This window comes from Haliotis rufescens, unplaced genomic scaffold (genome assembly GCF_023055435.1).
Source record: "Haliotis rufescens isolate VD_foot unplaced genomic scaffold, xgHalRufe1.0.p SCAF_63, whole genome shotgun sequence".
Taxonomy (NCBI): Eukaryota; Metazoa; Mollusca; class Gastropoda; order Lepetellida; family Haliotidae; genus Haliotis; species Haliotis rufescens.
This window is the reverse complement of record NW_025964354.1, coordinates 809,637-828,521: the sequence shown is the minus strand read 5'-3', so window position 1 is coordinate 828,521 and position 18,885 is coordinate 809,637. Positions and strand designations below refer to the sequence as shown.

Below are 18,885 nucleotides of genomic sequence, written 5' to 3'. Positions count from 1 at the left end.
GACGTATATCCTGTCTGAGATCCGATATACCTTATCTGAGAGACTTCTACCATATATGAGAGGCGAGTTAGACCCTATCAGGGAGATGACGTATATCGTATCTGAGGGACGACAAATACCCTACCCGAGAGTTGATACATGTATAAATGACATAACTTAGCCGGGGGTACACTAGGCGTGCTGGTGGCATTGTGGCAGGCCATATTGAAGTTAGTATCTATTCACATCAATGTGTCATTAAACGTGTAAAATCTGGATGATTTCCAATCAATTATTATTGATTTATACAACTCACCACTCAATCTAAAAGGTGCAGTCATGGAGACACCTACGTCAATATCAGAATAATCGTATGGTATTGATCCGCAACAAATATATTATGCACGCATTGACAACAGTAACATAGGCGTTCGGTCGGGTTTCTCGCAAATACATTGACAGAATTGGAAAGCCCGGATCAATTTCTTCGAAAGACTATTATTTACTGCGAGGCGTCTGGACGACAATATTCTGAACCATTGTGAGAGTATGAACAGAATTTAAAGTGTGCATGCTTTTATTTTCAAAAATTGGATTACGTTCTTTCGAGAATGGGACGTCAGTATCTATTCAGGCTCGAATAATCAGTTATACGGTTGATGAAAGTGTTCTTCTTCAGTACACATTAATGTGAGCAGATATTAAGGCATGCGTTTTATGCACTGAGCTCCAGCTAAGCTTGTGACCTTCTAATCTCTGTTGGAATAAGCAAGTGGTCAGGCCTGTCAAGGAACTAGCAGTTGTCTGGGAGAAAAGGTATGTTAAGATATGTGGTCATGCTGTCGCGATGTTGTTATACATGTCAGCCCTGTGTGAGCGTTGTTATATGTCGATATTGATTAAATAATTAAATGATACCCGTCTCATAATAAATCTACCCATGAAGATCCGGGTTTGAATAGGTCTTCAGCAACCCATGCTTGCCTAAATAGGCGACTATGCTTGTCGTGAGAGGCGACTAACGCGATAGGGTGGTCAGGTTCGCTGAATTGGTAGACGCATGGCATCGTATGCCAATTTCATAGACCAATGCTCACGATGTCAATCACTGGATTGCCTGGTCCAGACTCGATTATTCATAGGCCGCCGGCACATTGCTGACAGAGGCGTAAAATAACAAAGAAATAAACAAAAACTTTCATTTGGTGGATTGTGTTTGGTCCTCTCAACATTGTTTGGATTTGTATCTGCCAACCTTGTGTCGGTGCGTTTGTGGCGTAGGTTAAGACGAAAATTCTGACTAAAATACACTATATATTTGTCAATACCTACTTTCGTTATGCATTTAGATAGATTGTGTCAATAAGTTGTTTGCAAAAACAATTTACTCATATGCAATATTGCGTATAAATCAATCATTGTCAGTCATTCTATATCAAGTTTAGATACTTGTTCTTGGTTCCCATATCCACACGATGATATATCAATAAATGAGATTAAGCATAAACATACTCTGTGGCACAGTAATAAACACCTGATTATTCACAGCGAGATGATTTCGAATCTAACGGCATAATGCAATGGTGAATGATGTAATATAGTCGTTCCGGATGACAATCGTGGTTCGCTCTAATGTCACGGGTAACGACATGCCACGTGCGATGCCGCCAGAATAAACTCCTCGATGACACCGAGTTGTTCTGTTATCTTAACTGATAGAGGTCAGTAGAAAACAGATGAGAGAAAACCTTTCCTGTTCTTATTCAAGATGCGGCATAAACGTCAAGAATAAAAGAACAAGCATTCGAAATCCCGCGTATGTGTCATAGTCAACTGGGCAACACATATACAAATACCTTCTTTGTGTGGGAATTTTGTTTAAAACACAAAATGTCATTTTTGTCTGCGCTTCTGGACGTACAAGCGTTTACATACTAACGATTATTTGAATCATTGCTATAAACAAAAGTACACACATGTGCGTTTTGTTCATAACGCAATTGAATATATAAACAGGTTAAACTTAAGGAGACATCCCCCTTATGCACTTGTACACATTAGGTATCCGTTCTGCTTCAATAAAAACGGCATAACCCGCGAATAGGAATGGTATACTTGAGAGTGACCTGCCTTCTTTTCCCCAGTCTGTCGCCAGCCAACTCGGGTCTCATACCTAAATACATGTCGCAAGATCTTGGGACTGAGCGGGCCATTGCAATGTCCGTATGCATTTTCTCCTCAACGTTTTCTGCATGGGCTAAACCTTCATTCGTCAGTATACGTGGTGTAAACGTGGAGCCGGGTTTAACAGTGGATGTTGACATTCGCCTTCCTGTTAGTGTTCGGAATTCCCTTTTGATAACAATATCGGATTTGAATCTTTTGCGTAGTCCAAGTAATGTTATGAAACATTTTTGCCTTAGTATCGTGTCGGTAGGCCTGCCAAGCGTAGGTATCATTGCAACTTGTCCTACAGTAAATTTGCCTAACATTCGGGCAACTGAGGATTGAAGTCCTCTTCTATGGCAGAAACACTCTGTTTCTCGACCTAAATTGGACGAGTAGAGGGGCAAACGAGGCCTTTTCACCTCTATGCCTGAACTTAGTTCAGTAAGTAAAATATAGCAATCATTGATATCATTATTCTCCTTAAAACTGAGAAAACATTGTCGTTATGCTTTTATTCCGATTGGATACAATTTGTTGTTTTGTCACATGTGTGAAGTTCATGACTTGTCATTGTCAGAGTACATGAAACATTTGCAGAACGTGTTTGCCAATCCAATTAATATACATGTGACATGTGACTTCAGTGAGAAGCTGTGAGGAGGAACACCTCAGCTGAGGTCTCAAAACTAGGTTCAGTTTGGAAACTACTGAAGTTATATAGATGGAACGTGCGCACTTATCTGAGGGATATTTGTCTGAAGAAAGCACTAAAGTTGATTTTTAGAATACGTGTGCCGTACAGGGTTGACCTCGTTTTATACGTCACACCGGAACTACTTTTTTCATTCATGAAAACAAATATCGAGACATAATTCCTTTTGCAACTACAAGTCAGCGAGAGAGAGAGAGAGAGAGAGAGAGAGAGAGAGAGAGAGAGAGAGAGAGAGACAGAGAGAGAGAGAGAGAGAGATTTACAAACAATTGAATAAACCAAACAAGATAGTCACACACATCAAATTCTATATTAATTGTGCGTGAAGCTGCTACAGATATTATTTCGATATAATCCGTAACTCGAGCTATAACCATTTGCAATACCGATAGGCCAGGGCCGGGTCCCTGTGAGCATAACACACCCGACCACTTTCGCGACTTTTAATTTGATTTAACGTAAAAGGATACGTGGGGTGAAATGAAGTCAGTTAAAACAGATATCTAGACTTATGTTAGATGCTCCGTGTGTGCCATCAGTGTCTGCTTCGAAGCGTATTTGTGACATTTTGTAACATTGAAGGTGTTTGTTCATAGATGAACATACACGACCAGATCACTGAATGTGAAAAGTTCTGATACAAACCATTTGAAAACATCCTATATGTGAACAATAACATTACCTATTGATCTCCCTTCGTAAATGCAGTGAGTTGATGACGGTAGTCTTTTCTTATTTCGATGATGACCGTGCCCTTCGGTCGAAGCTGTCACTGACACAAGATCGGAGTTGAGTTTGTGGATTTTCACGTCTTCAGCATAGAGTCGTATAGTTAACATACAAGTAAACGTCTTTGGCGAGCACTCTGATTTTCCTCTTCCAAAATGGTACGGACAGGATATACATTCAGCTGATTGATCAAGGAAACCGATTGTACAGCCGGGACCCCGTCGGTGGGAGTGACCGAGTGTTGGTTCGAGATTCAAAGCGCGGCGCGAATATTGACTTTTTAAAGTTTTCTTACAATTGTCCTGTGTACTTGCAACACTGCGCTTGCATAACTTGAAGATATTATTTTAAAACAATCTTCAGCGTTGGTGCTGTCATATTTGCACACACAACAGCAGGAACATGTTCTTATTGCGTATGCATAGACATGTCAACAATGCCCATATATGGGCATATGTCAATACCCATGCGCAACAAGATTTGCAGCCGGTTTCAGTTTGGTCTGTTAGCGAACGAAAGTTGTTATGTATTTACATTTAAATACATAGTTAACGTGGGTAATAAAAAAAATACCACACTCATTCTCGTTAGATACCATTATTACGAAACGCCTGAACTTTCTATGAATGCGTGTAGTATTGTCTATTTAGTTTCGTTATGGCCTTTGCTTCATATTTATGACCTTGGTGCACACTGCATTCGATAGGAAAAAAAAGATGTTCTCGAAAACTTTTGAAGCAGCACAAATAAAACGGCAAAACCTTTCTATTTTCGTGAGATATATCTGCCAAAAGCAGAGTCGATTGTACGAGGCCAAGCCCACATGAAAAGGCAATTGTTCACCTGGACAAAAGCACGGGAACATCTTGTCAAAATAATGGATTTGTGTCACTGATTTGGCAAATAAAGAAATGTCCTCCACTTGTCAAGACATGGCGACAACGCTAGTTTTTTTTTAATACAGTGTTATTCTATTGTGTTTTCTACGTTCATCCATGAATATTTTTTTTAATTTAAAGTTTCAACTATATACTGTTATTCCATTAAACGAGAGGTAGGTCACATGACAGCGAAATTGATGTTCATACGTTTTTCCACGAGACAGTGTCCTTGAAATGACGTAAACACTGACGGACTACTTCCACATTACTGGGAAACCCCTGGGAATTCCCAAGCGCGAATACATATAGAAACGTTCTTTCTGATCATTTAGATCCTAAAAATCTTGAACTCAGCGTCTTAATGTACATTGAGAAACGTCAGACAGTATTACTGCATGATCGTTCACGAATATCCTCACCACGAGCCATCCTAGTGAACAAACGAAGAAATGCACATCCAAATTATTATAGTATCGACTCGATCCGTGTCTTGGCTGACAGTGGCAGTCTGCAGCAATCTATGAATTGACCACAGTGTCTATTTGACAAATTTTAATCACCTTAGAATGATCGATCAGTTGACCAGTGATGACTAACACATGTAACCGCCACAGGTTCATTAACAACTTCCGAAATCTCTCCCGTCACGTTTATCGTGTCAGCCATTTTGACGTCTTGTACTTGATGTAAATCTATTGCGACGTCCCGTCATAGTGACTGACTTACTCAGGTAGTTCTTAACATACCTTTCTCATCTGATGGTGACTTTTTTTTAACACATGTGTTGTGTCAGGCTTCGTTAGACCGTTAACGGGTCGATTAAATACTAACTGGTCATTCGAAACTCTGGTTTCGTTCGTAAATGGTTCCGGGGTAGTCTTGAAATACTACTGACTTAAAACTTGGGCTATGGTTTTTCATACTGCGTTTTTGTAGTAATCTGTGGACAACCAACCTTCCAGTGATTGTCTATTTTGGGGGAAGTTTAATATTCCTTTCACAGTCAAAGTAATGCAGTCTTTGGTCTATAGGAATAGTTTTATTTTCAAACGTTTCTGTCTATTTGTCCAAGTGGCGTATTTTAGGTATAGGGCCTCTGTGTTTAGTTCACGTTATTTAACCTAGCTGAGGCAATTCACTCATTAGACTGTTGAATTAATTGACTCGGGAGTTAACTGGTCGCAGCTGAGTTAATTGTCTGTCTACGCATCTGGTCGGCATGTTGTCAAAGTGTTGTTTTAGCTTCAAATTTTAATTTATAACTGTAAAGCAGTTGCTTATTTAAGCCGCTTGTATATCTGCGCTAATGTAAGTAAAATGTGATCTTTGTCAGCACAGATTGGTTTTGTCTGATCTCTTATTGCCGTCTATTTGTACAGTTAGCTGCTATAAATAAACCTGTTCACGAATTTTCATTATAATTTTATTCTTAACCTATGACACAACTGATCATTGGAGCACAGCTCCATGACAATTTACCCTTGAAGATCAGGGTTAGAATAGGTCTTCAGTAATCCCTGCATGCACCGTTCTTTGTTATCCTCCATCACATACAATTTTAGTTGTTGAAACAAGTGACAGTTTCAGGGTGTCAATTGAATATCCATAAAACACCAACTGCAGATTCTTACTGAAATATAATATTAAGAAAATAACTCATGCATCCTTAATAACTCAGCCACAAATGTAAAATCGTATATGGCTGTGAGGTTTAAATAATGCTGACGTGGATCTGTGTGACTTTGGTTGTTGTCAGCATGTTATGCGTTCATGTCTTTGGCGACTGACGGTTGAAAATACATTCCTAACTCCGTTGGGTACATACAAGTGCATTCAAATCATACGATCTTAACGGCACATTCACTGAAGGGTCCGGCGACGCTACCTTTGTGTAGGTGATCGATCACAAGCAACATGCATAAGCTCGTGAAAACGCTCGTGACGAAACATAACTGCACGAGGTGCATGCATAATTGATAGTTTCCATTACATCGAGTTTCGCAATCCCTTGGAATCATCACTGTAAGTACAATCATGTTGGACATATCTCTTAAAATACATGACATGCAACAGTATTTGCATACATTATGTTAAGTATGTTCCCCACTGTAATATTAAAAGGACATGTAAAATCCCAAACTACTCGCGTGATAACCTCTATATGTTTATCAGTTTAACACACGCAATCCTACTTCCGAGACAAACTAGGCGACAAACTACGTGTAAGCGGATTCCAGGCAGTCCTATAAACTCACCTTGCACTCAACTAACGATACTGAACGTACAGCAGAGACATGCAGGACAATGGGGGTGTGCTGATGGCGACAATAACTTTGTTTATTGTAGTCTCCTCGTTTCTAAGCAAAATGTAGAACTTTGTCTTTGTAAGCTTTATGGTAATTTAGGGTGAACGAATGAGCGTTTTTCAAGATGTACAAATTGCGTTCACAAACAACTAATTATATAGGATGAACTCATCCTACATGATGAGGTATCCCTGACATGTTCAGCAGCCATCCAGGTCTATACGATAAGGTATCCCTGACCTGTTCAGTAGCCACCCAGGACTACACGGTTATATATCCCTGACATGTTCAGCAGCCATCCAGGACTACACGGTTATATATCCCTGACCTGTTCAGTAGCCACCCAGGACTACATTGTTATATATCCCTGACCTGTACAGCAGCCATCCAGGACTACATGGTTATATATCCCTGACATGTACACTAGCCATCCAGGACTACATAATAATATATCCCTGACCTGTACAGTAGCCATCCAGGACTACATGATGAGATATCCCTGACATGTACAGTAGCCATCAAGGACTACATAATAATAAATCCCTGACATGCACAGTAGCCATCCAGGACTACATAATAATAAATCCCTGACATGCACAGTAGCCATCCAGGACTACATAATAATAAATCCCTGACATGCACAGTAGCCATCCAGGACAACATAATAATAAATCCCTGACATGTACACTAGCCATCAAGGACTACATGATGAGATATCCCTGACATGTACACTAGCCATCAAGGACTACATGATGAGATATCCCTGACATGTACACTAGCCATCAAGGACTACATGATGAGATATCCCTGACATGTACACTAGCCATCAAGGACTACATGATGAGATATCCCTGACATGTACACTAGCCATCAAGGACTACATAATAATAAATCCCTGACATTTACAGTGGCCCTCCAGGACTACATAATAATTTATCCCTGACATGTACACTAGCCATCAAGGACTACATAATAATAAATCCCTGACATGTACAGTAGTCATCCAGGACTACATAATAATATATCCCTGACGTGTACAATAGGCATCCAGGACTACTCTCTCTCTCTCTATCCCTCTCTCTCTCTCTATCTCTCCCTCTTACCCTCGCTATCTTCTCCTCTCTCGTCTCTCTGCAACCTCTTATTACCTCTCTCTTTCTCACACACACCCTCTCTTTCTCTCTTTAACTCTCCCTCTCTCTCTTTCCCCCTCTCTCTATATCTCCCTCTAACTCTCTATATCTCTTTCTGTCCCATCTCTATCTCTCCCTCTCTCATTGTTGTCTCCCTCCCCCTCTCTTTAACTCTCCCCCTCTCTCTTTCCCCCATCTCTCTACTCCTCACTCTCTCTTCTCTCTCCCCTCTCTCTCCTTCCTTCACTCTCCCTCTTTGTCTCTCTCTAAGTCTCTCTTCCATCTCTCACCTTCTCCCTCCTTTGTCTCTCTCACCCTCTATTTTTCTCTCCTTAGCTCTCTCTCTCTATCTCTCCCTCTCTCTTCTTTTCTCTTTGTGTATTCCTCATCCCCCTTTCTCTCCCCTCTCTCTATCTCTCCCTCTCCCTCTTGTTCCTTCTCTCTCTCTCTTTCCCCTCTCTCTCTCGTTCCCCTCTCTCTTTCTCTCTCTCACCCTCTCTTTCTCTCTCTTTAACTGTCCCTCACTCTCTATCTCTCCCTCTCTTTCCTTCTCTCTTTCCCTCTCTCTCTTTCCTCTCTCTCCGTCTCTCCCTCTCTTTCCTTCTCTCTACCCTCCCTCTCTCTCTGTGTCTCCGTCGCCCTCTCTTTCTCTCTTTTTACCTCTCTCTCTCACATCCTCTCTTTCTCTCTTTTACTCTCCCCTCTCTCTCTGTCTCTCTCTATCTCCCTCTCTCCCTCTTTCCTTCTCTCTATATCTCTTTACCACTCTCTCTCTTCCCCCTCTCTTTGCCCCCCTCTCTCCCCTCTCTCTATATCTCCCTCTCTGTCCTTTTCTCTCCCTCCCTCTCTCTGTGTGTCTCCTTACCCTTTTTTACCTCTCCCCTCCCTCTTTCCCTTTATCTTTATCTCTCCTCTCTCTTCTCTCTCCCTCCCTTTCCTTCTCTCTCTCCTCTCTTTCCTTCTCTCTCTCTCACACCATATGTCTCTCTCTTTAACTCTCCCCTCTCTCTCTTTCTCTCTAACAGGCAAACAGTGTCGGGCTGATGGAGTTTTGCTCATCGGATCGACATCGGCCCAACGTCGTTAATAGTTATCTGGCCAGCCATCGGCCAGACATAGGCAACTGTTATGGAATCAGCATCGGATGGACATCGGCCCAACGTCGACAATAATTATCGGCGCAGCATTGGGTTGACATTGGCCTGACAGTAATTGCAGGTTTAGAATCAGCCTTGTCCAACCTCAAGTCTTATCACCATCCACGCATTAGTCATTTAGACTTCATCACCCTTTCTCTTCTTTGCTTATTTACAATGGCAGTTGGGATGTTCAGTATTTTTACCTTTCATAATATTTGATGTCAGATCTTGATTTTCTTCAAAATAAATACATAAAGTATGAAACAAATGGCTAACCATTTGCAATAATCATTTACAAAAATCGATGTCTTCAAAAATTGTAAAACACACCCAAACTTAAATTGTTAACGCTTCGTTAGTTTTTTCATCTGCCATTGTCTTAAATAGGCTGATGTCATCTGACGTAGTTGCCTGCAGAAGTCATAACTGACAACATCTCATCTGAATATTTCATGTAAATGGTGCCACAATAGAAATTTTCCAAGTGTAGTGTTAGGGTACATAAAACTAAACATTTCTAAAAGCTGCAGCTAGCTCTGAAGTTACAAAGATGAAAGGTAAAACTAAAAAAATACGTAATATTTTAAAAGATAATTATTGTTTTATCATAGTTAATACCTTGAAAACAAACTGTAAGTAATATGAATACTTCTAGCTGTACAGAACAATCGAAATGCTTACACTAGTTACAGTACTATTTTTTTATGTACCCTAATACATGTGTAGTTAATACTTACAATTAAACACAAAGCGCAAAATAGAATAATAAACTTTATTTTTAATTTAATATTATTTACAAGAAAACAGTTTTATTACCTGCAACAAGGCGGATGTGAAACATATATTCTCAAAACCAGTTTCAAAACACAGTCTAAAAATATACCCCTCATATTGGCCTAGAAATTTCATTTATGTGGCTTCAAATTCGTTTGTGAGACAAACATTTTTCACATTCCATCAAGTTAAAAAAGTATGAAGCAAAGGCCATTACTCCATACAAAATAAGTTCTTATAACCATCTTTTGGAGTTTGTACCTTAGATAAGCACGGACAATTTCATTTATTAACTGCAGTAGTGTCCAAGAGAACCTTGCAGTTTTTGCAACACCAACTTTTTGGATTTCTTTGTTCCGTTGCAATTGAACACTTTTGTTTGCAGATTCTCTATCTGCACCTCTGTTTTTTTCAGTACGCGTTTTCCTTGTGCCATTTCTAAGCCTTGCTCCTGGAACTCGGAGCCATTCTTTTACACGGGTCACTATGTACTTGTAAGAGCCCAGCTGCAGGCTTCCTCCTCAGCTTCTGTTTACAAATGATAGCAAAAAATGTCAGTGTGCATATTTTAAGTCATTGCATGCACTCTGACAATTACAACTAATGGACTTCACAAGTGTGTTAAAAGAGTTATTGGTAACATAATGGGATAATAGAATACGTAATACCCTGTTCACATGCACCACCTTACATATGTGTGTATATATTATTTTAAGTCTTGACACCTGTTAATAAATACAGGGTTCATTCAAGGAATTTTCTGACATTGGCCCTTTATGTGACAAATTCATATATTCCCTAGGTACACCCGCACTTGCCAACACAGCACAATGTTAAAATGCCCCATTGTATTTGAAAATGTTGGCCTTTTTCCAAATTTAGGGGCTAAAAGCAGAAGGGCCCACCCTAGAATTGTTGGATTCCCAGTAAGTAAATTGATGAGTTTATAATATGTGTAAATAAGTGAATTGAATTAGGTGTAATTATACATGCAAATAACTTCAACCCTTCCAATATTGCATGGCAGGTCCCTAATATGTTTCTTATATCAATTAAAAAATATTTTATAACTGACATATCACCCTATTTATTTAGCCAAATAAACTTCCCCAATAACCACATGATAACCCCCCTCCCCCCAATCTTGCTGGAGGACAGTTTTAGGTGTGCGATCTCTCCATCAAAAGTAAGTCAGCATGAAATTTCATTTGGAAGATTACCAGAGTAAGTGTCAGGGGCCCTTAATAGGACAAACATGATATTAAATATATGCTTTGAAATATTTCACTCAGAAACATGTATCAGTTGGTTTGGTTTGTTGTTTAACGCCGCACACAACAATGTTCCAGCTATATGACGGCGGTCTGTAAATAATCGAGTCTGGACCAGACAATCCAGTGATTAATATCATGAGCATCGATCCACGCAATTGGGATCGATGACAAGCATCAACCCAGTCAGCGAGCCTCACCTCCCGATCCCATAACTCGCCTCATACGACAAGCATAGTCGCCTCTTACAGCAAGCATGGGTTCTTAAGACCTATTCTAACCCGGATCTTCAATATGTATCAAACTTGGAGTTAATTTCCCATACTTAATACATCTAAAGAAGTGTAATCCACTCACCACTGCTCTCTCATTTGCTCGATTTTGGAAAAGCTGCTTAGAGTTCATTCAACTCATCCATGTTTGCCAACAGGCAATGGCTGGACGTCTGGTTTTCTGAAATAGAAATATAAGAATATCATAAATTAAGTTTGTGTATATTGCTCAAAACATAAAAGTAACATTTAAATAAAGCTTTACCATATACAGATGTGACAGATACAACATTGTACATATTTATTTTATTTACCTTCAGTATCTGCTTTTAAGTGTTCAACTTTAAACATAAATCATTAGTAAAGATAGATTAAATGTAGTTAATATGTCCTTCGTGTTGTAAGCCTTAACAAACCCAAGCCATGACGTGCTCAACTGATTGGCCAAGCTAACCCTTAAAGTTGACCCTTTGTCTCACTGCATGTTCTCAGTCTACGCACATTTCTTACACAGACAAGTTGACAGGTGAAATCACCTAAAATCAGGTTAGTTTAATATATATGTGTATACTTAACTTGTATGTTATTGCAGTTAAATGTTGCAGTATAATAAACCTATAATACTAAACTTAACTAAACGTGTTTAATATTATCATATTCTCAGTTACAATCTATTTATGCAAATGTGGTAAACAAGACTTCTAAATTGTAAGCTTTGGTAATTACTAATATATCACTTTTCTGGCTCTTTATTCTTGTGTGTATGGGGAAGAGTGTATTTGTTGTTTTACGGAATAGGCAATGTTTTAAATGCTTTTGTGGTCATTTCTGTATAATATAAAGTCTGTACTATACGGGATCCGGAGAAATATTTTAACGTGTATGTAAATAGTTGTATTAGTCATTGTTATAAAAGTATATGTTTTATTCAGATATCCGGAATTATAAGTTGCGGCGGTAGTCGGGAAGACACACCAGTCTCACCCACAGGGTAGGCACATAATAACTTATATAGTCAGTTTCTATATTTGTGTAACACATAAGTGTGTCACACCCGTAAAGTCATATATATGGACGTATTTTGAAAGAGATTTGTTATCGCTTTACACTTAGATAATATAGTATATGAATAATTATTCTATTTGGTTCTTACATCAGTCAGCAGATCATTGTAGAGTGTAACAACTAATATATGAATAAGATGTGTTTGTAATGTAAAATGGTTTAGTAATACTGTGATGTCGATGATTGCATTATGTATATTGTTAATATTACTTATCATTCCTCTAATATGTTTCAGGGTGTAGATACTAGATACTAAATATGTGACGGATCCATTGGCGAAATTAACGTCTCTCACCCATAGCGTGTGTTTGGCTATCACATCATTCACTGCCCTGCTACAAATGAAGCCCCCAGTGAGGACTATAGTCGCCATGGAAGGAACGACATAGATCGCCAGCAACATCCACTTTTGATGATTTCTTTGAAGTGACCTTTGTGTGACCTTGGACACTGTCACGTGACATTTGTGTGTCTATTGTGACTGGATATTGCTACTTCAGCTTGGACATTCAATTCAATTCATGAATATTCTGATCATGTGAGTCCCCATTATGTATAAATTCATTGTACAAATGTTACATCCTTTGCTAGCTAGCATTTAACTTTAAATTCACTTTGTACCTGGCACCAGTGCAGTTCAGTTCTGTAAACTGTGACTTTGTTTACGTCACATATTTCGTATTTCGTTCATGTACAAAGCTTTGTATTACAGTAGACTTCTTTGTCAGCTACTTCTTATTATTCTGTTGGTACCAACAACATCTACGTAGCTACAAGTTCTTTATTATATCATGTGTTTAGTTTAGTTTAGTTCAGTTTAGTTCTGTTGGGTATTGTTACGTTTAGCTTAGCTTAGTTTATTTTTGTATAGTTTTATTTAGTTTGCCATCAGCTTTTAGTTAGTTTACTTATATAACGGTACTCAGTGTGTATGTGTGTATGAAAATGGCTTGATTTCATTTCTTCTTTCTCTCCTTGTTTAATCAAATAAAAGGTAAGCAAATAAAATGTAATTGTATAAACAACATGTAAGCTAAACATGTCTTAATTTACTGACTGTATGACGACATTTTGTTACAATCATCCCCTTCCACTACCTCTGTGTTGTCTGTACATTTAGTATTTAGTCACTTCCTTGGTTTGTAAATACACTTTGTAAGTATTGTATTTTCAACTTGGGATTTGTCGTATGCCTAGCATTATATTCAAGTATATGTACACCTTATCTTGTGTACACTTGTGTTGCGTTTCTTTCTTTTGTACTGCATGATATAACAGGAATACTGTTTAAACCGGCCTTAAACCTGCCTTACACCAAACTCACTCACTCTTTATTCCGTGTGACTATATTATTACACTTTGCCGTCACACGTGCTATGTTGGGAGGGATTGCCTTTCAGCTTAGTTTGTGTATTAGTTGTCTGAACTAGACATTCCACTTGTTTGTCTTTGTTTGCCCTAGTAGTTGGTACAGGTACTCTGCAATTTATTTAAACTTGCATTATCCACTTCACTACACACGTGTTCAGTAGATATTTTCTATTTACCGTTCCCATAGCTGTATTTCTGCACGATTGCTGCATGCATCACATTGCTTATTTCATGCCTTAGCGCATGGGTCCTCAGTCATACCCATATAGTTACCTGCCAGTGTGACCCTCTATATCACATGGTACTTCCTACACACTCACCACGCGATTGGTGTTTCACACATTTGACTTCCTGGTATCCTTTGATATTCCCTGTTTACCTCGTTGGCACATGGTCTGCTTTTTGAGCAGTTGTGCTTGTTTTCTTTGCCTACTTCTGCCGCATTCCTTTACCATGGAGTTCAAGGATGAGGAGCTGGAAGGCATGGCCACACTTTTTAAGAAGTTGGGGATGCAACCGAAGGCTAACACACCTGATGATTTTAAAGCCTGGATCACGGACATGTATTCTCGCCAAGGCCCTCTTACCGGGGAATATGAAGAGACAACTGGACATCCTACTCCACCACAGACACAGGATGTTAAGCCCGTAGCGGTAGCGTACCATCAGTTCCCTAAGCTGCCATTGTTTAGTGGCAATTTTCAGGGCAAGGATGTCCCATTTGACCTTTGGACTTACGAAGTGGATTGTCTCTTGAAGTCAACGATCTACACATCAGATGTCATGGATCAGGCCATCAGACATTCCTTGAAGGGAGAGGCAGCCAGAGTAGCAAAGAGGTTAGGATCCAAGGCTTCAATACAGGATTAACTGAACAAACTCTACAGTATGTATGGAACTGTTCAGCGCAGAGAAGCTCTCGGCTCAGTTTTATAGCGCTTCTCAGGGTGAAGTTGAAGATGTTGCTACTTGGGGATGCCGTTTGGAACACTTGCTTTCCAAAGTCACGGATCACCACGCTATTCCTTTTCAAGAACAGGATGACATGCTGAGGAATATGTTGTGGAGTGGTCTTAGGCCATCATTGAAGAATGTGTCCGGCCATAAGTTTGATTCTGTCTCCTCTTTTGATGGACTTTTGATTTGAGTATGACATGAAGCAAGGAAGGGATCCAACACCATCACCTAGGAATAGGATTGCTACTGCCAAGATGGCCTCCGAGTCTGATACAGTGACTAAGAAAGATATTGATAGTCTGACTTCTGCTATCCAACATTTGCAAAGTCAGGTTTCAGATCTGAAGACCAAGCAACAGGCTATCACCCCTAGTCAACAGAGGGGCAGACGCCGAGGCAATCTGTCATTTACCTCTCAGGAAGTGATTGCACCACCCCAAGGAGCTATCCCATATGGATCCTTCTCACCCCACAGCTTGGATCAAGGACCAGATGATAGAGTCTACGCACCACAAGGTATTGGAGCTACTGCAAACCCTTACTACAGAGGTACAAGAGTAAACCATAGAGGACAGAGACCTACACTCCCTACATCTGGTGCACAGAGGAACCCGTATCCACCACAACCTGAGAAGGATTATCCTTATTCTACTAGTTCTCAGGAAGTTACATGCTTCAGATGTGGTTACCCAGGACACATTGCCATTGGATGTCGAGTTCGTCTGGACCATCTTCGTCGCCCTTTAAACTGGCAAGGGTCTGCGGGCAGGGGTCACCACTAGACTTACTTCAGAACCCCAACAGAGTACCTGAAGGATTAGTTGGTCAAGCAAATGAAGATAACATCATGCTTGATGGTAAGCCAGTTCGAGCTTTACTTGACACAGGGGCCACAGTGTCCATCATATCTGAGTCCTTTTATGAGGAACAGTTACAGCACATTGAACTGGAGCCACTCGGTAATATTTTGGACATTGAGTGTGCGGGCGGCGAGACTTTACCATATAAGGGGTTTATTAAAGTGGATGTATCCATCACTGGAGGAGGTGTTGATGTGGATGCTGTTCCATGTTTATTCCTTATAGTACCAAGTACCAGATACAGTGCCCGTGTACCGGTACTTCTAGGAACTAACATCTTGAACTGCTTATTGGACAATTGCCGGAACCAGCATGGAACTACTTTACACTTAGATAATATAGTTTATGAATAGATACTCTATTGGGTTCTTACATCAGTCAGCAGATCATTGTACAGTGTAACAACTAATATATGAATAAGATGTGTTTGTAATGTAAACTGGTTTAGTAATACTGTGATGTCGATGATTGCATTATGTATATTGTTAATATTACTTATCATTCCTTTAATATGTTTCAGGGTGTAGATACTAGATACTACATATTAGATAGATAAATATGTGACCGATCCATTGGCGAAATAAACGTCTGTCACCCATAGCGTGTGTTTGGCTATCAAATCATTCACTGCCCTGCTGCACAGATATCAGGTCCTTTCCTTAATTCATACATCTTATCTCGTATATTTGCACTTGTACATACAGTCCTTATCTGGAGCCATGTAGCAGAAATGTTTTCCCAGGGAAAGTAGTATCACTTTAATAGTCATAGCCCCATCCATTGAAAAGCAGTGAGAAAATCCCCATGTTGACATAATATTGAACAGCTCCTGTGAAGTCTGTTTACCACAAAACGGATTTCATTTATTATATGATACCATATATATGTATATTATATTATGGTAAACCAAAACTGCAAATAAACGTTTATCATTAAAATATCAGATACAAAGGTATGTACATATTACAAACACTAGCAGGAAAGTATTGGGGACAAGTAATTTTATGCACAGTTTCATTGCTTGTAAACATATGAAAAGGGATAATGATAAACTGAAATAATATATCTTTAGTTAGAATAAATCAAATTTGAAATAAGGCTCTGGGTGTTTTTCAACAATAGATAATGTCCTAAAAGATCTGTACTGCAGTATCTACTCTTCCTCGTCAAAGTTTTACCATTAATTTGAATTTCGATTAGATAAATTACATTTTAAACTGTCTTGTAATATATATTTAGTATCAAATACCTTTGAAATAGTACATTTTTAAAATATGTTATTCAGTATTTCATCACAAATGTACATCATACATTTCTTAACCTGATAAGACTACCGTACCCACACACCCGACCCCCCGGGGAAAAAACTGTACGGTAGAAGCCTTTCCCGTATACACCTTAAAATTAAGAATTTAATAACTAAATTTTACCTTTACTCTCTTGTAGTTAATATCTGCTAAATATTAACTAGTAATCGATTCTGAAATAGCCATATCTCAAAATGACAAAATTAAACTGTGTGATTAACCTTAATCGATCGATACAGATACCATACATCAGTATCAGATTTCTGATCAATATAGGCTATAGGCCTAGGTCTATGTAAGGTATCCAGGTGGATCTTGATAAAATTGCCCACACCTGTAATACACAGTGATCGTTTACAAAACGAGCTGTCCTTTCATTTCACCCTTTATTCAGAAAATGTTCAAAATTCGCAAGTTACTAGATCTATGACAAAAAAAATCAATTTTAAAACATGTTTTTATTCTGTTTGGTGATCGAAAATCGAACTCGGCAGTGTAGCTCCGTTCATCGATCAGTAGAAATACCCGGAATATTAGCTAGAACGCATGACATGCACACGCAATGCTGAAAGTTTCCTAAAGCCTCGTTATGAATTTCATGTTCACTGCTTTTTGTGCTGACAGCAATCACAAAATTAACTTGTAAATTTAAATTTGTAATTAATTTCCTAACCTCATCCACCCCCACACTTAACAAATACGATTGCAACAATGACAAATGAAGCAATGTTCATTCAAAAAATACTAACGTAAGTAATTGTTTGGCTATTCATTTGCTTGCTGCTGTAATACTTGCACCCAGAGATTGCGACTCGTGGGTTGAACATCGCAGGATCTACATGGTAATAAAAAATATCTTGTCATGTTTTGCATTTGCCCTTGTCCCCACGTTTTGCTAGAAATTTCTCCCATAACAGGGCTTGATCTTCAATCGCCAGCAGTGGTTTATTCGCAGTGGTTTATTTTTTTTCACCCAATCTGATTGGCTGGCTGAGAGTGGAGAGTTGTGTCATCGTGTTTTGATTGGCTGGCTAAAAATAATTGACGGCACTATTTTCGGATCGGGGATACCCGAGGTCGTCTAGTACAGGAAATCCCCAGCTGGCAAAACATTACCGTAGTGACAATGTTTCCATTGCCGAAAGTTGATGACGGAGAGACAGTTTGTGGGGGAAAAAGGGGTGTGATATGTGGAGATATATCAGAGAATTTCGGCTTCCCAATGTACCAGATTCAGTTGCAGAATGAGAAAACGGTAACCGAAGCGAGATACCGCATCGATATCACGGGACCAGGGGAGCAACTTCGGTACATTCTTTACTGGGCGTTTTCAAGGCTAATAACAAAGCTCATGAAACAGTTAATTAATTCATGTAAAAATACCGATGAAATAGTGAAACAAACCATATTGTTGGGTATTTTTAAAAAACAACAACTTTCAACCACATAAATTTCGGCCACGTTACAACAAAGTGTTGATCTAGAGCCGATCGATCAAAAACATATTTCATAGATCTATTAAAATAATTGAGACTTAAATTTCATATTTTAAGAAAATAAACACTCAGATAATTTGGATCTAGAGCAATACTCAATTTTAATGCAGGAAACGATCAATCTTTGCCGGACGGACCGTACATCTCACGACCAAGATGTTTTTCAACCACAGCAGTTGTTTCCCCTTTCAACAGGTGGAGTTTACCCAGATCAATATAATTAATGTATTTTGGCCTATAATTATTTGGTATTTTTTAAACATGAAGACTTCAATTATTTAAACATACTATCTCAGGACAATTAAGAAAGTCATTATGAAAAAAGATCATTACCCTGTTAAAACTTGAATATATTAAGTCATACCTAAATCTAAAACTCCAGAAAGTAATATATGTATTTATATTTTTTCTTAACTATTTTGATTTATTATAGGGAGCAGACAAAATGATGAAGATAAAGATGG

General features: G+C 38.9%; 1 long non-coding RNA gene across 1 annotated transcript; it reads left to right on the top strand.

The window, feature by feature from the left end:
* Positions 1-455: 455 nt before the first annotated feature.
* On the top strand, positions 456-16,344 carry LOC124150154. Its single transcript, XR_006863207.2, has 3 exons — positions 456-795; positions 12,298-12,356; positions 12,666-16,344. It is a non-coding gene; the product is annotated as an uncharacterized LOC124150154 (long non-coding RNA).
* Positions 16,345-18,885: the final 2,541 nt, after the last annotated feature.